Here is a 25,168-nt window from a genome sequence, read left to right as displayed (position 1 = left end):
CATTCAGCTATCAATAAAGGAAAATATCTGTGGCTCAGAGTTGAAATGAGAGGTCCTTGGTGCTCTCTCAGCTTGGTTGTTTTCTTCCAAACTAGATAATTAAACTAGTTAGCACTGATGGTCTTCTCAAAGGTGCTTTTAAAAAAAGGCAACTGGACTGTTTTTTCCTTGAGGAAGAAGACTGTTTCTTCATAAAGGGGAAAAAAAACAGCTCCCCAGCACACATGTATGTTCCAGGAAGCTGAGCTTCTGGTTTCTGGAGTGTATGCACATGCAAAGACCAACTGGTCGGCATGCATATGCACACCAGAAACTGAAAGCTCAGTTTCCCAGTGAACACATGTGTGCCAGGGAGCTGCTCTTCCGGTTTCCAGCGCTCCCGCATATGCAAAGACCAGCAGGGACCATATTCATCCTTTTTTTGTCACACGAATTATCTGAAGTGAGTTGTCTCCTGCTCCTTTGGAATGCACTTCCTTTTTCCTGGGGATCTGGACTACGTTCCATCATATGTTGCTATTCTATCTATGCAAGCTAGGATATCTAATCTAAAGTCTTCTTTTCAAACCCACATCTTGTTGTCTGCGTCCTATCAGCTTGGAGACAGGTGCACTGTATTAACTCATTGATGCGAATAGGTAAAAAGTCGTTCTCTAGTTCCCCTTTAAGTCACGAGCTTTAAAAAGGGTGGGAATATGGTAGCCTTCCAACGACAGCATATAGATGTCCTTGAGTGCAGAACTATGAATGTGCAAAGCCATTAGTGAGGGCCTCTTTCCTAGTGAGTATACAGATATAATTTCATGTGATCAAGGTATGAAATGGATTGAAGTCTTTCCATTTCTTGGTTGATGGAAATCCTTGCCTACTGTTATCATCTTAAAAACCAACACATTTATTCTGCTATATCATACCTGCATAGACAAAATTCTAAAGCAGAGGAAGGCAGAAAAACAAAAACAAAAACCAAACAACCAAGCAAAAACAAACGGAACATGTCAACATCCTACTGATGCTAGATGACTGATCTTGTTAGCACCCATCATTGTCATCAAGGCATGGTCACCTAATACAAGCACTGCAGCCTGAAGAACTACTGGTCTCCCCCCCAAAAAAATGTGCTTTAGTCAGACCTTTCCCACCTCCTCTCCCACCCTGGGTCTCTTTGAACGGAATTTGATTGTCAGCATTATACACAAGTCCAGACAATGCTTTCAATGGAAGCCTTTTTGGAAGACAATTAAAGAAAGCATGATAACGGGATTTGTCACCATGATGTGGCTGCTATTTGAGCAGGCATTATAATAATGAAAGAAAGTTTTACTAATTGAAAATGTGAATCAAATTCAGCTGTCTTTCTCCCCCTCTCTCTAATTTCTCTTGGATGAAAGCCAATTAAGCTCATCTGTCTAATGCATCTATTCACCCCCTCAGTGCAACAATGTGTCAATTGTAATGGATGTCTAATAAACTCAGACTTTTTAGGACAGAATGCTGAGTACATAAAAGAATCAGTGAGAAACATGGGCATATACCTTAAAAATGTTTTGGTAAGAGAAACATTTGACCTTGGAAAAGGTCTCTGTCTGGGTTTTTTCTTCCCCCTCCACAATGAGACATGCATAAATTAGGAGAATGTGATTTTCTTCCAAACCACTGCTCAGTTTTTCAATCTTGAATGCACTTTGATTGCACATACAGAGCTCAGAAGACTTTTATATTAGCAACAATTGTGTGTGTGCACAGCGAGACAGCAAGCTAGTGAATTAAAAAAAATGCCTTTGAGACAAACTTGACTCCTTGAAACTGCTTGTACAATTCCTGCAATTTTCTTAGCAAGTTTTTCAGTGGTTTTCCATTGCCCATTTTTTTAGGCCTGAGAAATATATGTGTCCCAGGATAATATTGCAGGCTGAGAAATATATGTGTCCCAGGATAATATTGCAGGATCCAATCTGGGTTTGTTACCAGGACCAGAGTTTTAATCTGAGTTTTTGGACTGATGCTGGAGCCCACCAGGGAACAAATATATGCACATAATAGCCCAAAACACACATTCTGGTAGAGAGACATTCCCTGCAGATGAACCTCAGCAAGTCTGAAAGCTTGGAAGACTAAACCTTTGGTTCTGGTGACCGACCCAGATTGGATCCTGAGAAAGTGTGACTGCCCAAACCTGGCTTTGTGGTGAAGGCAAGGAATAAAACTCACAATCTCCCCATTTCTAGTCTGGTGCCCTAATAACTACACCCTCTGGCTTTCAGAGTGGTGGTTAGGGTTTAAAATTAGAGAGTATAAAAGACTCACTTTGCCATACAGTACAATAAAGTGATCTTCCTCTGTTGGTCTTACTGACCTCAGATTATTAACAGTAAGGAACAACAAGTGGATGAGTCTGCAGTATAATTATATATCCAATGCTCTTCAGCCTTCTTGGCTTGCCTTGTTTCAATGACAGTTTAAGAAAATGGAAAGCAATGAGAAGGATCTCTTCCTAATTCCTATTAAATTTTTGGAAGTATGGAGAAGCTTCAGAGTGATGGAGAACAGTGAAACAAAAGAAGGATTTAGCATCTCCAACCACTCAATAAACTCAAATCCATCCCCAAGAAAAATCTGAAAGAACAAGTTGGTTAAACCAAAGCTCCTTTAATAGAGGAAGAGAAGTTTTGAGAAACTCAACCACCAATTTCAGCACATCTTAGATTCTTACATTGGATCTAAGTTACTCTTATTCTCAAGATGCAATAGATCACCTAACTTTATTTTAATGCAGGGCTGTAGAAGTCACAGCGTGATTCTGCATTTCAGGTGTCTCTTTTCACATGGTCACAGGGATGAAGGAAGTTTCAGTCCAGTAACATCTGAAAGGCAGAGAACCACCATTTCTGCTTTTAAACAAGAGTTTCTGCCTTCCTGGCCCATATTTATTTATTTATTTAAGATGCTTCTTGAAGCTACCAGTTCACAAAAAGAATTGATGGAAATATGTCAAAGCTGGTATCATCAAGAGAGAAATTCACAGACATGTATATACTAACAATTAAGTTTGTTTTTTATTCCATGCCTTCTATTATAAAACAAATGACAGGAAAAAGTTTCATAAAGCAGAAGCCATTGCTGGAAAACCCTATTCCAGATACTTACTGATTTAGCTAGTATTCCGGAGTCAGCATACGACAATAAGGTGTAGCTGTATCTGCCTAAGAGAGTAAAATTGCACCAATGTACAAGTCCATTTTTGCTTTATTTATTTAGTGTGTTGTATATTATACATGGACTAGTAATATTTATTAACATTTCACCTAGATGAGAAAACACAATAAAATATAAGTGTTCAAAAGATATATGTTCAAATACCTATGTTTAGGCCATTTAAGCATTGAAGTGCAGCATTGTTTATATTCAAAAAAAATCAGATCCTGGAACAGTATATGCCTTCAGCTTACAGCCAGTCATGATGTGATCTACAGTTTGATGTGGGACCCTGCGGTCACACTGAAGGAAGGATACCGTGGCCCATTTATACAGAGAGTCCTGGCAGACATCATGTGAGGTGCAAATTCTATTCAGGATTGTCCATTGCTGATGTGGTAGTTCAAAGCCTGGCACCTTTTATACATAAGTCACTTATATGTCTTCCTATGCCTGGGTGTTCAGTGACCCATATGGCTTTCCATTGGGGATTGCTGTTAAAGTTGTTGGGAAGATGTTGTGCAATTCCAAGTTGGGGCTTCCTGGATTTGAGTCTTCCGGCTGATAAATGCGGAAAGTCTGCATGCACAGATAGGAGCGAGTTGTTTACAATTTTTCTGTATTCTCTCAAGTTGTGCATCCAGTTGTGAAGTTAGTTTGTCTCCTTATGGTGCACCCTGGATAGTGTGACAGTGTGAACTAAGCAAAGTAGCAACTGCTGGCAGCCAGACTTCTCTGTAGACTCCCCTGGCTCTCAAAATACATGGCAACAAAACAAAAAGAAAAAAACCCAGACCTTTTCAAATGACAAGAGACATCAGGAATATTATTGAAGTGTGCCAAATCGATGTTGAAGGGTTCAGAAGATCCAATCTTTCCTACTGAATACAGATAGCAGACTTTCATGGACTTTCTGGGTGGCTTTATTTCTCACCAGTGGTTCCCAAATTATGCAAAAAGATGGCCAGCTTCAAGTATTTTGCAGTAAATCTGGTTAGAGATAATGCGAGCATCAACTAGAAGACTTAAGCACACCATGGTTACTGAACTTGTGGTAACTGAAGCAGCACGATGGCTTATACAGCCACTTGTTCCTTCACTTGGGTTTACTGATCTAGTTTTTGCAATATTTCTGAAGCTACAAATGATCAACAAACTCTTAAGTCCAAGCCAGATGGCTCACCTGCACCTTTGCATAGATGTCTTGTGAATGCAGACTGGTCAACAACTAACTCATAATTTCATAGTATACCCGTGTTTGTAGAATCCACATGCTGAGAGGCATTGCATAGCACTGCAGAACATTCATGCTCATATATAGCTTGCTACTGATTGTCCTGTTTATTCTGAAAGTAAATGGTACATTCTGTAGATTGTTGCTATTAAAAGAGCCATGAGTTTAAATAACATAAAAAACCCCACACATGGTTTTCACCCTGGTTTTTTTTTTTTTTTTTTTTACTATCCTTCTTGCTTGGCTTAAATGTCTGTTAAAGTAGCAGTTATCAATTCATTCTCCAAGTCATCAGACTTCCCCAATCTGATTTTTTTTAAAAAGGCTTATTTACAACTTCCTTTTGAGACAGGAAAAAATGCTGCCACGTTAATTACAACAGTAGAAAGTTGCATTCCTGAAAAACTGCCTGTTGCCAGAACTATAGAGAGTAACACTAAAGTTGCAGGACTTCTAGCTTAATGGAAGTAAATTTCATTCATATGAGGAAATGTACTTCAGGTATATTAAGAAGAAAATAGTGGAAAAGCCTACTCCATGTATCCTTGTATTGAATAAAAATATAAAAAGGGGGTGGGTGGGTGGGTGGGGAGCCATACACTCTTTATGTGCAGAAGCACTGGAATTTTTACCCTCTATTTGCAACAGGTGTCCTAGGAGAATCTTTTATAAAACCACCAATAAACTATCAAAAAGGGTTAGTATGATGGGAATACATAATGATATATAAAGCAGCAAGGGGTTTTAGATTTCTTGCTAGTAAGGAACAAAGTCAATGAGATAGTAAATGTATGGAGGAACAGGGGTTACCAAAATTAGGATACTGCTGCATATACTCTTTTTCAAAAAGTCATTTTTTGATCATTTTCTCCACTTCACAATGATACTGGAAACCTTGCTGTTGCTGGGTATCCCATATGCTACCTAATAAGTATAATATATCTGGCTAAACATCAGAATGATGGAACTTTTCACAGCAGTGTGGTATTTACACAGGAGATTTATGATGGATGTTATATTAATGTGAGGAATAGCTATGTCTAATTTTTAATCTGAGAATTATTAGCTACAACTTATGCTATACATGCGATGAGAACTGAATTCTTGCTTACAAGCAATGGAAAATAATGAGTTCACGTAGGCACTAAAGTGAACAATAATTCAAAAGTTATCATTCACATCTCATATATGCATGAGGAGACCATCATTTCTGTGATGGATGAGAAAATGGCTGGTTTATAGAACCATATGATACTATGACTCACTAACACTTTCCTGCAGAAGTTTACATTTTTGACATCTTCAGAAATTGCTAGGAAAAAAAAAATCTTCTTCGATAACTTGAAGAAAGGATATTGGTCAGGGTGGGCCATACTGGTGGAACAAACCAATATTTGGATTCAATGTAAGGCAACTATAGGGAACCAGTTTAGTGTAATAGTTAAGGCACCAGGCTAAAAACTGGGAGATTGAGAGTTCTAGTTCCATCTTGGGCATGAAGTCAGTTGAATGACCTTGAGCCAGTCACTTTCAATCCTTGAATAACAGAACAACAGAGTTGGAAGGGACCTTGGTAGTCTTCTAGTCCAATTCCCTGCTCAAGCAGGAGATCCTACATCATTTCAGACATGTGGCTTTTTAAAAGTCTCCAGTGATGGAGCATTGGAAGGAGGAGGCATTGGCAAATCACTTCTGAAAAACCTTGCCAAGAAAACTGCAGGGACTTTTCCAAGCAATCTCTGAAGATCAGACAGAACTGAATGAAAATAATAATAATACAGCAACTATTGATATTACAATGGCTAAACAAATTAATCTAAAGATATGGTAGAAAAGACAGGGAGAAAGTGAAAGTGAAAGGCAGCCCCTATCAAATGTAGGCTGGAGGAAGCTTTAGGAAGATGTGGTATTGGGCAATTTCTGAGAAGAGGCCCATCAAGGACTTTATTTATGCCTTATTCAAAAAATAAAATTAAAGATATGTGCAGTGCCCAGACTTGATTTGTAAGTTGACAATTAAATAATATCAAATTTCTTATTTTTTTTTGTGAAGGCATAATGTAGGGGAGTATTACCTTGAAAAAGATAAATACAAATATTTAAAACAATGTAATTCAGAAAAATATAGATAAGACAATTAAATAGACAGTAAGACATTTTCATGGAGTTAGAAATTACAACAGTTTGCTTAAAATAGATTAAATAATAGACGTGTCAATAAATGATAATTATCTGCATCTAATCTAATCTAATCTAATTAATCTAATCCTCATCTGCTGTACCTCCATCTTAAATCTAAAAACCTTGCACAAAAGACATAGTTTGCAGCAAACTTTGATGCATATTGATCACAATAACAGTGCTATGTACAGAACTGACCTCAGACTTAACTGTAATTGTACTGTATTGGACTGCATAAGGAAATGAGCTCCCGTTACTTGCCCCGGCTCCTGCCCACCTAGTTCAAAATCATGCAAATGCAAGTAGATAATTAGGTACCACTTTGGTGAGAAGGTAACAGTGTAATGCGTGCCTCAGTGTATTATCATGCTGGCGACATGACCATGGAAATGTCTTCAGACAACATTGGTTCCTTTGGCTAAGAAATGGAGATGAGCACCAGCCCTTAGAGTCACACACAACTGGATGGCAAAAGCTTTACCTTTACCTTTATAATGTGTGATGAAGGCTAAAACTTGAGAGTTGGGGGGAAATCCCTTGTTACTATTCTTATCTATTAACCACCTGTGGCTTCCATTAAGCTTCCATATATTTAATTCAAAATGGCTTCATTACAGCAAAGTTAGTAAGGAAACATATATCTGCAGGAGTTTTCTTCATGATCCCCAACATGCATAGGATTTTGCATTTCTGATTTCATCTGCAGATTGAGTTACATAAACCAATTGTGCTATTAACTAAATACTGTATGTAAGGCATTGCTTCTTAAATGGGCGCCCTCAAATTGTATTGGACATCAATGGTACAATCCTCTCCCAACCTAGATTCAGCACACAACTGGAGGCACAAGGCCAGGGAAGACATATATAAAGGTATAATGAAGGTCTTTACACAATTATATCTGCTTTAAAAAAATAATGTCTCCTTAAGATTTCCCATAATAATTAAAGATAATGTTCCTAATTGCTTCTTGTTTTTTTTTTTTAAACTTGACCATTTCCAAGTGATTTTGAGCATATGTTGTAGGATATAAAAAGGGAGGCTATTAGCATAGAAATAAATTTTATGCTCTGTAAATTTTTGATTCATCCATAATCTTGAGAAAGAAACAATTAAAAAAATCACTCATGTTGTCTTTGGAGACATTTAAGTTTATGTCTTTGGTGTAGGTACTTTTTTTTTTTTACTCATTTCAACTGGATTCGTAGAGGCAAATCCTGCCTATTTTTTTTTAATGATGTACAGTTGGCCTATCAAATTGGAGTTTCATTTTAAATGGCACCCTTGGAGAATAGACTATAAATGGCAATATTTTCAGTGCAGGAATTCAAGATGATTTCAATTGCAGTGATTTTTATTGGTTCTATCCGCTGCATACCTAAACAGATATGGACAGAAAGATAGAAGACTGGGAGGAGAGGCACCGCAGTGGCCCTCCTACTCATCACAGCCTAGCCCCCCCCCAGGGCATGCTTTGCCATAGGCTTCAAGGCCCATTGAAGGTGAATTTGTACTTTGCCATGGGCAAGAGGTAGCCCCCTTCTGGCTGTGCTCCTCTCCCGTGATGGATGGCTCTCCACTCCCATGACGGATGGCTCTCCACTCCCATGATGGACGGCTCTCCTCACCAGGTCAGGCAGCCTGGCTATCTGAGGCCCACCAAGGCTCCTCGGCACTGCCCCTTCAGAAATAGAAATAGATAGACTTAGTTTTTTTCATTTCTTTGGGGTTGGAGTTCATAGATATTTTTTCCTGCCTTCTTAGAACACAATGCAAATTGTTACCTTCTCTCCTCTCATTAAGACTTTCCCCCTGTGAGAAACTCACCTAGGGATTTTATTAGTGAATTTAGTACTGACCCCCAGGACTGGAACAATTGCTTCTTTTGTTGAGTAGATTAATAATGCAAAGCTATAAAGGACAGTTGTTATGACTGGCAAATGAAAGGTGAATCTGTTGGCAAAAGAAGCCAGATTCTTAAGGAGACTGCTTGAACAAATGTGATCAGGGTTATCTCTCTATAAACACAATTCATTACTGATGCACAGTTTGCTTGATAAGCAGTTCCCTAGGAATATGTGAATTCATTGTGTGTGTAGCTTCAAAAGCAGCAAAAAATAATTTTCTTCACCAATGTATGTCAACATCAATAGAGATATGTTGACTAATACATACACACTTCAAAAGGGAACTCGGTAAACTTCCATTGTATAGAACAATCTGCTAAAAGCTCTATGATTTTAAACAACGGGGAGAAATTTGTCTCAGTGGTACCAAGAAGATAAGTACCGTATGCTTGTTCTTTATAAAATAGCGTGGTACTTTCAGTTAAACAATAGTAACTTAGTTTATTTACAATAACATATTTATGGAAATATAGACATACTGTAAGTCTCCCTTTCTAGGAAGAAATGAAATACCCAGATACATCCTTCTTCTGTTCTTCCAGGGTTTTTGCTTACTGATGGAAGTTTTGGCTTCTCTTGCTCTTGTTCTCAGATTAGAATCTCACTTCACAATTCTTTATACATTAATGTTGCTATTTAACTTTCAGCAGAATTATGCGCTATCAGTAGAAGAGATATTTCTTGTTTTAAAATATTATGTGCTTTGGGGGCATATTCATTCAGTACAGTTAAGTAACTCCTGGACTCAACTAGAGGCAAGTCCCTTCACAAACGATATATGCTATGGATATTAGCTATTGTTCTTTTACGAGTTTTCATCATCAACCCTCTGGTGCCTTCCAGAGTGTTTGGACTATAATTCTCAGAATTCTTAGCCAACAACATTGTTGGGCAGCAGTTTAAGGAAAGCTGAACTCTTTGAACATACAGCAAGCTGCATTTGTGTATCTTTGGGTACCAACTACTTTTGGAAATATTTCTCTTTCTTGATACAAAAAACGTAACTGTGTCTACTGTGTAACTGGTGGTCTGTTTGTCCATTGCTTCAAAATAGTATTTCAGGATTCTGAAATACCCAATTCTAGTATATGGATCTATCTGGACTGAAATGGTAAAAAAAAAAGGATGATTTTTCTGTATTTAGATCCAGGGAAATGATGAACATCTGTTCTGGCAGGTACCTGAACTCTTGCTGGTTTTAAATATTGAATTAGAACTAGGGATACCAATATTCAAATCCATTCTCAGTCATGGGAATTACTGGGTGACCTTTCACCAGATGAAAGATACCAGATAAATTTGGAATATCAAATTTTTTAAATAAGATTTTGGAATAATGGATAAGGATTTTCCATTGGATATAGAAAGGAGATCCGCTAAAACCTCGAAGAATCTCCTGCAATGGGAGGAAGGAAGAAAACATCTGAATAAATTAAAGATCAAGATTGTTAGAAGTAATATTTTTCACTTATTTTTAAACACTGGATATTTTTTTTTACTTTTGTTCCTTTTGTTTTTTCCCTTTTTCTTGTTACTTGTTATTTTTTTCTGTTTCCTTTTTCTTGATACTTGTTTTGAGGGAAGCATATTGGTATACTCAGCCTGATATTTTCATTTTTTAAAAAATTGATACCATCCTCCAAACATATTAATCTCACTCCACATCTTATTACAACTTGCCCATGTCAGAGAAATCAGAACTATAATGTGCATGCAGTACGCATTCTGTTATTAACTAATCAGAAGGTATATGGTTGCCTGCAGCTTTTGCAAGAAAATGTGGGATCACAAACTTTGGAAAAAGAAATAAAATTCTTTCCAAATTAGCTGCAAGCCTTCTTTGCTGACATTTAGAAATAACAGAATTGTTTACCCAAGATTCCTTTCCTCTCTCCTCCATGCAAATAACTGCAAAGCTTCAGTAGAGCTTTAATTTTAGAACCATGTTCTGGGATGCTACTTTTGCTATTATTGTTTAATGTAATAATAATATTTAATGTGTGTTGAATAAATTGTTAAAATTCCAAAAATCTCTTGAGTTGAATAAATATATTTTGAAGATGCATTGCAAAGAGAAGGGTTTCCCCCCCTTTTCTGATCAATTATCTATTGAAGGTTTATTTATTTATATTATTTGTATTTGTAATAACCTATATTTTAGCATACCAGGGACTTTCCAGGGAGTTTCAGTTATTATTATTCCACCTATCGGTGAGTTTCTGGCTCTGAATGCCAAATGCTTTTGCAGAGAGAACAGCTCGATCTATTTCCCAAGGAAAGTTAATGGTGGAGTTTGGGGAAGAAAAGTATGAGGTAAGTCAATGAAAATTGAGAATACTTTATATCTTTGGATTTGTGATTGGATGGTGATGGTTAAGGAATGAAATGAAAGGTTCCATTGGACAGAAGAGTAGAATAGCTGCAATTCTGAAGAACGTTAATGAATACTACAGTATTTTGCTGCTGGCCTCCATTGTAAAATAATAAAATTCAACAGTGCTGTGTGCATATAAGTGGGATGGAATGTTGTTTGGATTCCCAGAAGGGATTTCAGAGGAGCAAGAGACAGCACAGTTTAGATAGTTTATGTAGGAGAAAGGGTGAAGACAGGTCCTTCCCAATTGTTTCCAGAGTATATGTTTTGTGGTTCAAGTAGTCTATTTTAGTTTGGCAACATTTCTGTCCATAGGTGAGGAACAACTAAGGAAACTGCTTAGAGAACCTCATGTTTTGGCTTTTGGAACCTGACATCAGCCTCTCAAAAGCTATCCACCATTTTATGTTGACAGAAAATGTGCTCCCAGAATTAATTTCACTAAGTTTCTCTTCCAGGAGGAGACATTCCTTGGTACAGTAATGGTTTAGAAGTGGAATTCATGCTAACCATCCCATTTCCCCCCCATTATCAGCAATATATAAAATACTAGATTTTTTTCCCCTAGAAAATAATGAGAAAATGAAAACAATAGGAAATTCTCTTCATCTCTGTCTCTGTCCTCTCCGCCTCTCTCTCTCACACACACACTGTCCTCCCCGCCTCTCTCTCTCTCACACACACTCAAATGTTGACTGAGTTAGATAATAGTGTAGGAAGACCTGAAGAATTAGTTTGGGAAAGATCCTTCTGGATATCTTGGTCCATGATCAATTAATTGATCAGCTTTATAATGAAATAATAATCAACATACAGCCAGTCTTTTTCCTTCTCAAACATTATTAATTTATAAATGCAATGGAAAAATGCACCACTGATTATCAGTAGATTGGCTCCATTGCATTAATTACTTGATTCTCAGATAAAACAAGCCAGTAGAAACAGTTTTTCATCTGAATCCTACAGAAATCATCAGTATATTACATAAAAATAAAATCTCCTTTGAACAAAAGTCAACTCTAGTAATGTCATAGATAAAGTGATCATGGTCACTTCTTGGACATCCAGCTATTAATTCTAAATGAATCCTAGCAATTAGAAATGACATAAAAGAATTTTTGTAAGGAATTTGTATAAAGTTGAAGGTTGTCTACTTAAAGTCCTTAAGGACCTGGCAGACATGGCAAAATTGGTGGAGATGGCAAATTGATCTCTCTAATCAGGCAGAAATCTACAGAGATTTTTATTCAAGACTGGAGACCATTTATCTATTATATCGAAAATAAGCAGAGAAAAGTACTTGATAAAGGATTTTGCAAATTAAATAAATGGAGATAAGGGAAAATTTCAATTGTGATTATTTATAATGGTATAAAAGAAAAAGAAATGATTGATGAATTCATGAAGAGAATGAAGGGTAAAATAGATCGTATGGTTTTTCAGATAGGTTTTTAGTTTTGTGCAGTATTTGTACATAGATTGTCCCCAGTTTCAGAACAAATTCTGTTCCCAATGTATGTCCTTAAATTGAATTTGTATGTGAGCCAGAAGAGTATTATTATATAATATGGTATAGGTAGCATTGTGTAATAAATTTGAACTATACAAATACAAACTTGAATCATTGTGTATTTAACTCGAATTTTGCTACATTATGCTCCGTTCTTAAGTATGGGTCATCCTTAAATTGGGTCATTCTTAATCCGGAGCTTTGCTGTATGTCTTTTTGTGTATGTTTATGTATTGTGTATTTTGTGATTAGCAAAGTTTATATTTAAAAAACCCTCATGTTTTCCTATTGATTTTCCATGGAAAGGAAACATTCTAATTTTTGTTGATATGTTCTGCTGACTTATACATTGGATCACAGACCTGCAAAACTGAGGCATGTTTGGTTCACTCTCTGCTAAAAAAAGATAAAAGCATATCCTTTTAGTTTTATCTCCTGAGCCCTGAAGTGGTGTAAAGCATTGATTCCCTGCACAAAAATGCTAAAAGTTGAAGCAAAGAAAGAAAAAGCAGGGAATCCAATTTATTCCAAATAAAACTATTCTGTTCTCTTGTGACAGATTCCAGAGTCAAACACCAGAGGGGAACTGACAGCAGATGTTTTAGAGCCGGGACACAGAGAGGCTGAGTAATAGTATAGAAAAGAAATTGCTTTGAACTTCACCCCTGCTTTAAATACTTCAAATCAATAGGGTCACAGAGCTCTTTAATAGAGTGATGAGGTCCTGGCCCAGCAGATCTTCACAGTGACAAGTTGATGTGCTTCCTAGCAGCCAGGTCATAAAAATTTCAGGCTTCCTTCTTGAAAGAGAGCTTTGTGTTTCTGAGGTCTATGCGGAGTAAGTCCCTTGTATGGCCATTCTCAAAAGCAGAGCTCTAATAGTCTACATCTAAATGGGACTGACCTCATGAATTACCTCCCAAAACTTCATCTATAAACTGGCTCCTTCTTATACAGACTGATGAATTCTTGTTTATTCCTAAATGGCTGTCACAAAACCTATTCATCAAACTCTTAAAGGGGGGTGGGGACATAAGAAGTCTCACATAACCCAGCGTCAAGCGCGGCACCATTAAATAATCATTAGACCTATTGCTGGTCTTGAGATCACTCCAAATCCACAAAGCAAGCTTTTTTCCCCTCCATTCATCTGAACTGCATCTAGATGAGATTTTGATCTAACTTAAAAAAAAAAAGTGGTGGGTTTTTTTTTTTAGTCATACTTTATTTCCCATCCTTTCAGAGAAGGTGGGATTTCCACCTCCCCTTCCAATTCTCTTTCTTAACAAAAGTAAGAGAAAATAAAGGCAGATGGCCAACTCTTTTCAATATCCATTTGCTTTATTTGAGCAGTTTAATGTAGTGAAACAGAGTGAAATGTTGCCACTTGCTAAATGGTAAACAACCCCATTACCCAGAATTCTGTAGCAGAGCGGCAACAAAACCGAGTGCAGGTAATTAATCAAACTGTTGTTGTAATTGTAATGCACGATATATAAGAGATAGTGTGCGGTGTTGCTTATTACTGTTTTTTTTTTAAAGCTGCAAATTAGCAAATAATAACTTCAACACAGAGTACATATCCATTCCATGCAGCTAATGCACCAATCATATAAATATAAATAAAGTACAGGCCATTATGGCTAGCCATTATGCCTGTATGATTTTTCTTTAAGCTGCTACAAGTACTATTACAATTGGACACATCAGCGCACCAAATCAATCATGCCCGGGGTAAGGGAAGTCCTATTTGCTCTGTGTTCTGACTTACACAAATGTGCAACGCTGATTTTGAATGGCTTCAAAGGTTGGATTTTTCTTTTTGAAGACACATCTGTACTACCACTTAACTCTGATGATAAAGAAGTAAAAACACCTTTCTGCTTCTGTGTGTATATTCATGTGTGTGAGTGGATAAAAACCCATTTGATTGGTGTTTTTTTTTTTTTAAACTTTCCAGGATCTTCCCAAAGGAGCAGTTCCCATTTAGCCATATAACGTTCATGCTTAGTTCTCACAGGCTCCCTTATGTCTGCTTGGTTCTCTTGTTAGTCTTGAGACCACCATTCTCATTGATTCTACAAAGTATCTCAGTTCCAGAAATCAGCACATGCCTTGTCTAGGAGCTTTTATTTTCCAAATGTATTTATTAGTTCTGGAGTGCCAAAGATGGTGGGGGTGCAGATATGCCCACAGATACTTCTTTTTGTGCCTGCTTCCAGCTCTCCATCTTTTAAAAAATGCTAATAATAATTCTAATGCTAATGCTAATAATGCTAATGCTAATAATGCTAATGCTAATAATGCTAATGCTAATAATGCTAATAATAATAATGCTAATAATAATAATGCTAATAATAATAATGTAGAAAGGGAAGTTAGCATATTGCCACACAAAGCACCAACTGCTTTATTTCTAATGCCTATAGGTCCTCCATGGATGCCACAGGCCTCTTTAGAAAATTAAAAATATGTATAGCTACAATCCTGCTCCCTGCCCAAATAAAGGGAAGAAAGGGAAGGGAATGTCTTGCTTCAGGAACTAGCAGGTAGAATTCTGGGAAATTCGTAGGATGTCCCCAGTGTTTAGTTCATAGGTAAACTCCCAATGGCTGTTTTGTGACAATAACTGTTCTGTAGGGTCATTACCATTCTTGTAGAACCGCACAGCGATTGGTCGAGACGCGCGGCGAGCTGATTGGCCAAGTGAGCTGCACTGATTGGCCCGCCGCGAATCTCCCGCGATTGGTGGAAACTAATCGCGGGAGATTCAAAGTGGTGCCATTGGCCGCGGCCGCCGCGGCCAAAGAATAAAAGCCGCCGTTTTTTCTTTCGGAGCCGAGCCGATCTCGGGAATCAATAAATGAGCTGAACTAAGTCACTGGCTCCGAGTCTCTTTCCTTGCGACGGACACGACAATAACTACTGTACATTTTTTAAATTTTGAATTTGTTGTCTTGCTCCTGTACTAGCTTGTCAAACTGCTTCTTCTTCTTGAAGCTCCAAGGTTCTTTAATTGAAAATATGCCCATGCTCTTTTGCCCAACCCTAACTATGAGAAAGATAATATGAAATAGATGAAAAGCCACTACAGGAAAGTTTGGTTAGAATAGAAAATCCTGAGACTTTTATTGAACTAAGTTTAACGATCATCTATGTCATTACAATCTACCAAATGTCCAGCAGCAAGTTTGGAAAGACACTTTAACTCCTTGCTTGCTGTCAAGATATTGTTAAACCTGGTGCAATAAATTTGTCTACCTGGGCCTGTGATGGTGAACCTATGGCACATGTGCTGGAAGTGGCACACAGAGCCACTCCTGCTGGCACACGAGAAGTTGCCCGGAAGAGCCCCACTGCGCATGTGCGCATGCCACCCGCCCCCAGCTGATTGTCGGGTATCTGGTGCGCATGTGTGGGGCTTGGGGTGAGCGGGAGACATGTACGCATGCGCAGAGATGCGTGGCCTATGGGGGGGAGTCTCACATGCATGTGCAGAGACGTGCAGCAGGATCGCATGTGCATGCGCAGAGACGCATGGTGCGTGGGGGTTGTGTTCAAGTCTGTCAAGATCCATTTGCTGTGTGCATATAAATGGGTCTTGTCTACCAATTTATTTCTTGATCCAATTCAACGTGCTGCAATGCTATATAAATCTTCAAATGACTTAATGTCAGTCTTCTTGAAAGAGTAACTTAGGGAGACCTATGTTGCCCCTAAAGTTTTCATCTGATGACCTATGTTAAATGTAGTTGTTAGAACAGAATAGCTAATCAGCGTGGCAGACTATTCTCCCAGACAAATTGGCTTGGCACCTACATTCATCAGATGGAGACTTCTTAAAATATCTAAAAGCTTTTTTTAAAAGTCTTAAACAGTATTTTGCTTCTGGATTTTTAGTTTGCTGTGTTTTAGAAGGATCAGTTTTTAACAAATTAATAGGTTGGATGATTTAAAATATAATGTAAAATGTAAAATGTAACTTAAACATTCCCACTCACAGTAATATTTGAAATAAACTTGACAATTAGAAAGGGAATCCTTCCATGTGGAGATTACTAGAAATTATATGATTAAAAGAACAATAACAACATTATGACCTCCATACTAATCTTTGACTTCTATTAACCTGTTAACTGAAAAGTCTCTTTGGGGATCTTCTGGATGTCTTCACAGCATAACTAAGTTCTTCCAGCCACTTCAGTCTCTCCATTCCACTTCCATAGATAATGGAAAACACTCTAATATCTCTAGCTGAATCCACTTTGAGTCTCTCTAAACTAAACCTCTTAATTGTTATCAACTACTACAGTCTTTCAGTTACTCTGGCCTCTTTTTTCTCACTCACTTTTCCAGTGCTATTTCAGATCTCATCTGCTTCTCCCTTTCTCCCTCCCACTTTGGATCCTAGCAATAGCACTTAAGACTTATATACTGCTTCACTGTGCTTTACAGCCCTCTCTAAGCAGTGTACAGAATCAGCATATTGCCCCAAACAATCTGGGTCCTCATTTTACCGACCTTGGAAAGATGGAAGGCTGAGTCAACCTTGAGCCATTGAGACTCAAACTGCTAATCTGCTGGTAGCTAGCAGTCAGCAGAAGCCTGCAATATTGCATTCTAACCACTGCAACCACTATGGCTCTCTCATACTGGTTGTGTGGCTAAAAAACTTTCACATATAGCCAGACAAATTCTGAAATGAGAAAAAATATGAAATATTGCACAAAAATGTGTGATTATATTTTCCCTCTCCCCTCTGGATCTGATTCTTTTTATAGAAATATGTGACAAAGGGTGGTTACAGATGAACATAAGAAGAATAACAGAATAAGAATTGCAAGGCACTGTAGAGGTCCTCCAGTCCAATCCAGGGCCCAAGCAGGAGCCCCTATACAATCTCTTCATACAAAACCTCTAGCAATGGAGCATCTACAACTTCTGGAGGCAAGTTGTTCCACTGGTTAATTGTTCTGTCAGGAATTTTCTCCTTAGTTCTAGGTTGGTTCTCTCCTTGATTAGTTTCCACCCATTGCTTCTTGTCCCACCCTCAGGTGCTTTGGAGAATAGGTTGATCCCAGTGGTGGGATTCACATTTTTTTTACTACCGGTTTTGTGGGCGTGGCTTGGTGGGCGTGGCAGGGGAAGGATCCTGTAAAATCCCCATTCCCTCCCCACCCCACTCACCTGATTTCCAGCTCCGTTATCCTGTGCAGGGCAACAAAAGAAGACCCAGCTGATCAGCTGGGGCTTGGGAGGCAGAGAATAGATGGGGACGGGGCCAGTCAGAGGTAGTATTCCAAACTACTCAAAATTTCCACTACCGGTTCTCCGAACTACTCAAAATTTCCACTACCGGTTCTCCGAACTACTCAAAATTTCCGTGACCGGTTCTCCAGAACTGGTTAGAACCTGTTGAATACCATCTCTGGTATCAGAAGAAACTTCATAATGTATGCAGTGTTTCAAGATGGAGCAGTCTGCTTCACAAGATACTATTTCATTTGCTGCAGGTTCCTAGATTGCCATTGGTCAGGAATGCTATAGTCCCATTTTACAGTGTAAATCTTGCATTGAACTAGTAGTTGGTTTAGAACAGAGGTCTCCAATCTATGCTGGCTGAGGAATTCTGGAGTTGAAGTCCACAAGTTGCCAAGTTTGGGGACCTCTGGTTTAGAGTATCCCCAAGTTTCCACTCTACTATTCATGACTTATCTTCTGCTTCCATCCTAGGTTCTATGTTTTTTGGAAGGGGGAAGGAATGAAGTGACTGATCTACAGTTTGAGCAGCATTCTCCTATGTGACAGAGATGCTGTGGGCTTGTTTAAGGCTATCGCTTGAGTTCATGAGAGAGGAAAACATGAATGAAGGTCTTCCTGGTTTAGAGTTCCCTCACTTGAATGAAGAGCTCTACTAAAATGGAAGTGAAAATATAAATGAGAGAGACCATTATTTGAGACTTTTTGTAATTATTTTCTCTGTCTTAGGAACAGAAGACTCAAAATCCATGTGGCAAGTCACCTTACGAGCAATATTTACTTTAAATCATTTTTTTCTATCAAATCAGGGTGAAGTGCTACATAATAGGTGACTCCATACGTTCCCAAGGAGGGGAGGGGAAAGCAACTCCAGCCCAAAATATATAAACTTTTGAAGACCTGACAGCCTTCTCTCCCACTTCCTCCCTCTTTTGTTTATGACTGTGACCTGCACTTTTTCACCACTTCAAACAAAAGACAGAAACTCTGTGTTTTCTCTGCCTGGGTTTTGTTATTTTAGTTTGCTTGTATGACACTGAGCTGGGTTCCAATTGCTCTTATCTACCTTGGTTTGGAGGGATGGAAAACATCAGACCTCACAGAACTCTTGAAGGAGCTCCCAGCTCAGACATTCCTCTTGAGATGTAAACACATCAGAGGGGGCTTAAAGCTAATAAAAATAAAGAAGACATTAAGGACTAAGTGATTGTTTGCAGAGTCCAAATTCCACGTGGAACTACAAGGGAACAATAGGGATTGAACAAAAGAAATGTAAAGGCTGGACTTCCAAATCAATCTTTATTGAACCTATTGGGGGTAATTTATATTGACGTACTCATTTCTTTAAATGAGTGGTATAAGCTTTCTCATTCAAACATTGTTTTCCTTGTATTTAAAGTTTATGTGATGTATTCCTACAAAGATTTTTGTAATCCAAGGAAGCACATTCATCTGAAAAGTGGACTAGCTGTGTTCTCTCCTGAATGTATGTATGTATGTATGTATGTATGTATATGTATATGTATATGTATATGTATATGTATATGTATATGTATATGTATATGTATATGTATATGTATATATATATATATATATATATATATATATATATATATATATATATATATATATATATATATACATACACACACACACACACACACACTCACACGCACACACACACTGTGCTTGATGTAATATTCCCATGTGAAATGTGAACAATCGGGCTATGCATACTTCAAACATGATTCAAAAGACGTGCTTTGGGGCATAGCTCTCTCTGCTATTCATTACAGAGGTCTTTTTCAGTCTTGTGTTTGTACGTGCCTTCTGTAAGATCTGAAGCACTTCTTCTCAATCATTTCTGAAGAGTGCATAGCCCTAGTGAGAGCCTTCTAAGAAAGTGATACTTGTCCAGGCAAACAGTAGGAAAAACCACCTTTTCTTTGTATTTGAAACCTAACCACTGGTCTGGCCTCATTTTTAGACTTCTTGTGTCTTTTCCATCTTTTTTTCACAGAATCTTGCCTGTTGAAGAGGTCAGAAGAATTTGAAACCTTTCACCGTTTTTTTCTGTCATTTTCATTGGTCCTTATAAAGAGGGGAGACATTGGAGAAGAGATACTTTGTACACTGCTAAAAATGCTTAATGAGATACTCATCTAGTAAATAAATCAATACTTCTATGAATGATGGGTGCCACATTTGAAAAAGCCATGCTGCAAATTACAATCCATTTAATTGAAAATAGTTAGGTATTCAGGAAAAACCCTTGGATGATTAATGTAATGCTTGGATAGCCTCAGGGACATCTTTGGGAATGGGATCAAAGAAATCAACATGGCGGCCCCAAAAAGCTTGATGATTGTAAAAAAATAAGGAGCAGGGCTTTGACTGAGTAGTTGCTATTCTATCTTCACTTTTTTGAGCCCCCGCTCTTGCTTCTGCAAACATCTCAAGATAGGTTGATATGCCTACAATTGCTAGTTCTGTCTAGGGTTTTATAGTTTATTTGACTTGGACCTGTATTTTGAGAGGTTTGCTGATTAAGAACTGTTTGATAGGCTTTTATAGACCTATTTACACAATGAAGAAAAATACACTCCTGGACCAGCAATGTCCTAATAAAATGCAACTTAACAAGAGACCAGACGCAACAATGCCATAGTAGCAATATACGTTATCCCAACCTTGCTTATTGATAACATAATGAAGCTAGACAGAAATAACTGGCATTGATCTTTGGACTTTTATCTAGTAAAAGGTGATGGATGTAAAATAATAATTCAGGTAGCTAGATATTTTTGTTAATAAAGACTTCAATAGGAGGTTGTTATTAAATTTGCATCTCAAAATCACATGTTCTACAGACTCAATATCCTTATATTCATAAAGGATGGAATATTATTTAATGTCCCCTCTGGAACTGCTGAATGGAAGGCATTAAAAGGCTCTCAGCCACCTAATATTTAGGGGAGAAAGTGACTTTAAATAAGAACCAGCTAACTGGGGAATTCTGGAAGGTGAAATCCATTCACTTTAAAATGGTTAATGTTGAGAAACATTGCAATGGAATAGTTATTTTTTTACTTTTTCTGAAAGTTCAGGAGCATTCTGGAAACGTTTAGCTATTTTTTTCTTCAGTCCTTTGTTAAAGGGTCTCTAAAGTCAAAGATATCAGCTCTACCATTTGTAATAAGGCTGCAATACATTATAATCTGCAATTGATCAGCAGCTCTGTGGTTTAATCATGATGCAAGTGGCTTCTATTGCCAGGACTGTGATAGGACACATCTATATAGGATAAAAAGGGGATCTTAAAAAATCAAATGGAAGTTTTTTGTAGGCTTTAAAATTAGGAAAATGATCTAATGATGCATTATATAGAGTTGTGTCACAGTTGTGCTATCACACTAGCTTGATTCTGGCGGGATATTTGCAATATGATTTTTGAAGAGGACCTGCAGGTTGGGATTGTAAATAAATTGCCAGCACATGAGGTATGGCCCATGAAGATATGCAGAAGTATTTAATAGATTGGTCATAAAAGGATACCATGCATATGGATCCCCAAGGTGCTCCTTCTTTCTAGGTTTGAAAAAAATCCTTTGCATTATCATATTAAGCTAGCTTTGTGCAGCCTGGGGTCTCCCGGTTATACTGGAAAACATTTCCCTGACTGCAATCCAGGGGTGGGATTCTACTGGTTCTGTCCATCTCTGTAGAACTGGTTGCTCTGAAGAGCAGCAAACAGAGAGCATACATAGAACTGGTTCTATGTTTGTTGCTCTTTTGGACCACACACCTGCCCGGGCTCTTACCTGACCTTTATTTCCTGCTTTTTCAACTGCAGCTGCTTTGCGCGATACAGCTGCGGTTGAAAAAGCAGGGAAACAGTGCTTTTTCAACTGCTGCGCAAAGCACTGCTCAGCTGTCCAAGCAGCTAGCAAAACGTAAAATCACCGAACCGGTAGTTATACTGGTCAGATCCCACCCCTGCCACAATCTGCAACCCAAAGTAGCTATAGGTAACCATGGGATGGTCATATTGAAGTTGCTATTTGAGGAATGAATAAACAGCACTTCCTAAGTTCTTAATATAGATAGTTCTCCCTTGATATCCATTCATTCAGTGACTATTCAAAAGTTAGTGGGTTTTTAATGATTTCTATGGCATGAGGAATATTTCTAGGTGTTCATCTGGGTCAAAGGATTTTATGTGAAGTATCCTCATGCTTTATATTCAAATTTTAGAAAGCACACATAAGGTGCCCTCTTTAGCTAAAACAGTGTTTATTAAGCTTGTCTTCTGCTTAATATAAGTAATTTCCTGAACATCTGGAAAGCAACATAATTCCAATAGGGTCAACCCCCCCCCAATAAGTGCCACAACTGCACTATGAATGCTTGCCCCCTTTTATATGCATTGTGCATATCTTCGAGCTAGCAGTTTTCCACATCTGAAAGGTTTACTTTTTTTTATGAAAAAACAGTTTCCTTGGCCAAAGAAATGCTTTAATTGCAAATAATGGGACATTAACAGATGTCTCCTTATTGACACAATGAAAAATTCCTTTTGTAGATGACAATTAACAAATAACATTTATTTTAAATGAATTTAAATGGCTTGATATTGAAGGTCCAACTGTCTTTTCCTAGACAACTTTATGAAAGTAGATTTTTGGCACTCAATATAAATCAAGACCAAATACCAAAATAGGCTGGATATTATGTTGATTCTGTCTTTCAGAAATCTCTCATTAGCCATTGATAAAACACACCATTTATTTCTAAGCTCATACATCTTGTATTGATTGATAACCAGTGTATTAACTATAAGAGAAAATATTACTAAGACATGTCTTATTTCAATATTTTCATTGTATGCCTTTTTAAAAAATACAGTCTAAACTGTTGTATATTATGCAAAATTGCTATGTTGACTAAATGGCAATGCTAGAAAGAAAGAAAGCCATTTTGGCCCCATTCCAGTATAAAATTCTAGCTGGATAGACTTTATTTTACGGAAAAGTGCATGTTGTACTTTCTCCTAATCCCAAAACATTACATTTTGTTTATTCAAGGTCTAAATCCTGTCATTTGGCATAGGAAGCTATTTATTATACTGTTACTAATTTCTGATTCTCTCCCTTTCCATCATTCAATTCTGAGTTCTCCAAATTCATTACAGGCCTCACAGGACTGAGCAGGAAAATCAGCAGTCTCCAACTTCTCATCATGTCATATAGGAAAGCTTAGTCATGGAGCTTAAACTAAAGTAAGCAAAGGGCAGATGGCAAAGAGGACAAAATGTGGTTTATTTAATCTGTCTTGTGTTTGTAAGGAAGCAATTGTCTTTCAGGCTCCCGAAAATACTGTGCTACCAAAAGACAAACAATTCCGCTTCTCTTTCCAGCCTATATGTGATACTGTTTGTCTAGCCTCAACAGCAGATGTTTCAGTTAATGCAGAGCTTTCAATATATGCTAAATTCACCATGCACAGAGAAGAGTATCTTAGGGATACCTTGCTAAGATCTAGGTGAACCTAGAGCCATGGAAATGGCCATCTTTGCCTGGCCCTCTAGATGAGCTAGCTATTCAAGCCAAAATCTGCCTGGATTCTCCAATTCTTTCCCTTGGCCTTCCAAATAGTCCTCAATTTATATGTTCAGCAACTATTTGAAGTAACAGACTGAAAAAAAAAAAGACTTATCACTGGTCCTTGTATTTACAACATCTCCATGGTCACGTGATCAAAATTCAGCACTTGGCAACCAGCATGTATCTACAAATGGGTTACAGTATCCCAAGGTCATGTGATCACCATTTGTGACCTTTCCAACCGGCTTTTGATAAGCAAAATCGATATCGGAAGCCGGATTCACTTAACTGTATACATCGCTTAATAATTGCAGTCATTTTTTTAACAACTGAGGCAAAAAGATCTTAAAATAAACTGCCTTGCCTTAGCAATAGAAATTCTGGTATCTATGATAAGTTGACTGATTTAGATAAAATTTTGACAGGTACTGATGAAAAAGTAATAAAAAAACTTTATGGACATTTGCTAGAGTTTAAATTAGAGGAAGAACAAGTAAAAGAAACAATGATTGCGTGGGGGAAAATTTTTGGATATGGGATTGGTTTAGATAAATGGCAAAAATTGTGGTCTCAAAATTATAAAATGACAATGTCAACTGCATATAAAGAAAATTTGTATAAGATGTTTTACAGGTGGCACTTACCCCGGCGAGAATTGCGAGGATGTTCAAGAATAAATCGGATAAATGTTGGAAATGTCATCAGATACCTGGTTCATATTACCACATGTGGTGGACATGCTCGGATGCAAAAAGATATTGGACTATAATCCACACATGGTTGGAAAAAATGACAAAACAACACATAGACTTTAAACCTGAGATATTTGTATTGGGAATTATACCAGAAATATATTGTAAAGAATTGAAATATTTGATTGTAAATGTTTTAACAGCAGCTAGAATTGTATTTGCTAAGAATTGGAAAAATGAAAAAATACCTATGCAGGAGGAAATTATTAAGAAAATCATGGGCTGTGCCGAAATGACTAAACTGACATTTGAAATTAGAGAACAAGAGGATAAACAATTTTATATGATATGGGATTTATTTTATCAATGGTTAGATAAAAAGACATGGTAAAGAAATAGATTAGTAAGCCTTACAATAAAAGTTAATAGACTGATAAAGAATACAATAGAAATTCTGGTCCCAATTCTGGTCATAAATGGAGGACTGGCTATATTATTGAAATACCTTGGAATTCCTTTTGGAGGATGGCATTTGTGGTATTTTTCCTCTCAGACTGAAATAACTTTTTTTAAAAATATATCTTTTAATGAAAAAGAACATAACCTTAAAACAGATGCCATCCTACATTTACCTAAGTTGTGAGGTGTGTATGTGGGTGAATGACTTACATTGCTGAAATGTTTCTCCTTAGTTCTTTAGCATTTTTGGCTGTTAACATGCTGTGGTCTAAAAATGGTTTGATGGGAAGAGTTGTTTGGATATTCACTTGTGGAATTTAACTGAGGTGAGGGAAGTCAAGCAGGTTATAAAGCATGTCACAATTAAGGGTGAGGAACTTACCCACTTATATGTCACTGAAATATTCTTCTCATTTGAAAATTATTCTAAAAAGCCATTTCTTTGGTCTCAGGCTGAAAATTGTTAAGAAAAGTAGCTAGAAATAATGAACAATTCTGGCACTATTTTATGGTTGTGCGCTTAACTGAACTGCCCTTGCACCAAACACTTCCTAGCAATATCTTTTCTCTCTCTCCCTCTCCTGCTCTGTCTCTGTGAAATTGCCTTCATTTCTTCTCCATCCCACATGTGTAACAGGCTTAAGTAGCCCTTAGGTGTATTAGTGCTAACTAGTTCCCTTTTTATTCCACTTGGGACCATCCAAATGTGTGTAAAATTGGTTGGGCTCTGCTACCCACAGTTGGGTTTTGTTAC

The sequence above is a fragment of the Notechis scutatus genome, chromosome 3 (assembly GCF_049901735.1).
Source record: "Notechis scutatus isolate UNSWTSFEM ecotype Mainland chromosome 3, rNotScu1.2, whole genome shotgun sequence".
Lineage (NCBI taxonomy): Eukaryota > Metazoa > Chordata > Lepidosauria > Squamata > Elapidae > Notechis > Notechis scutatus.
This window is presented reverse-complemented; position numbering follows the sequence as displayed.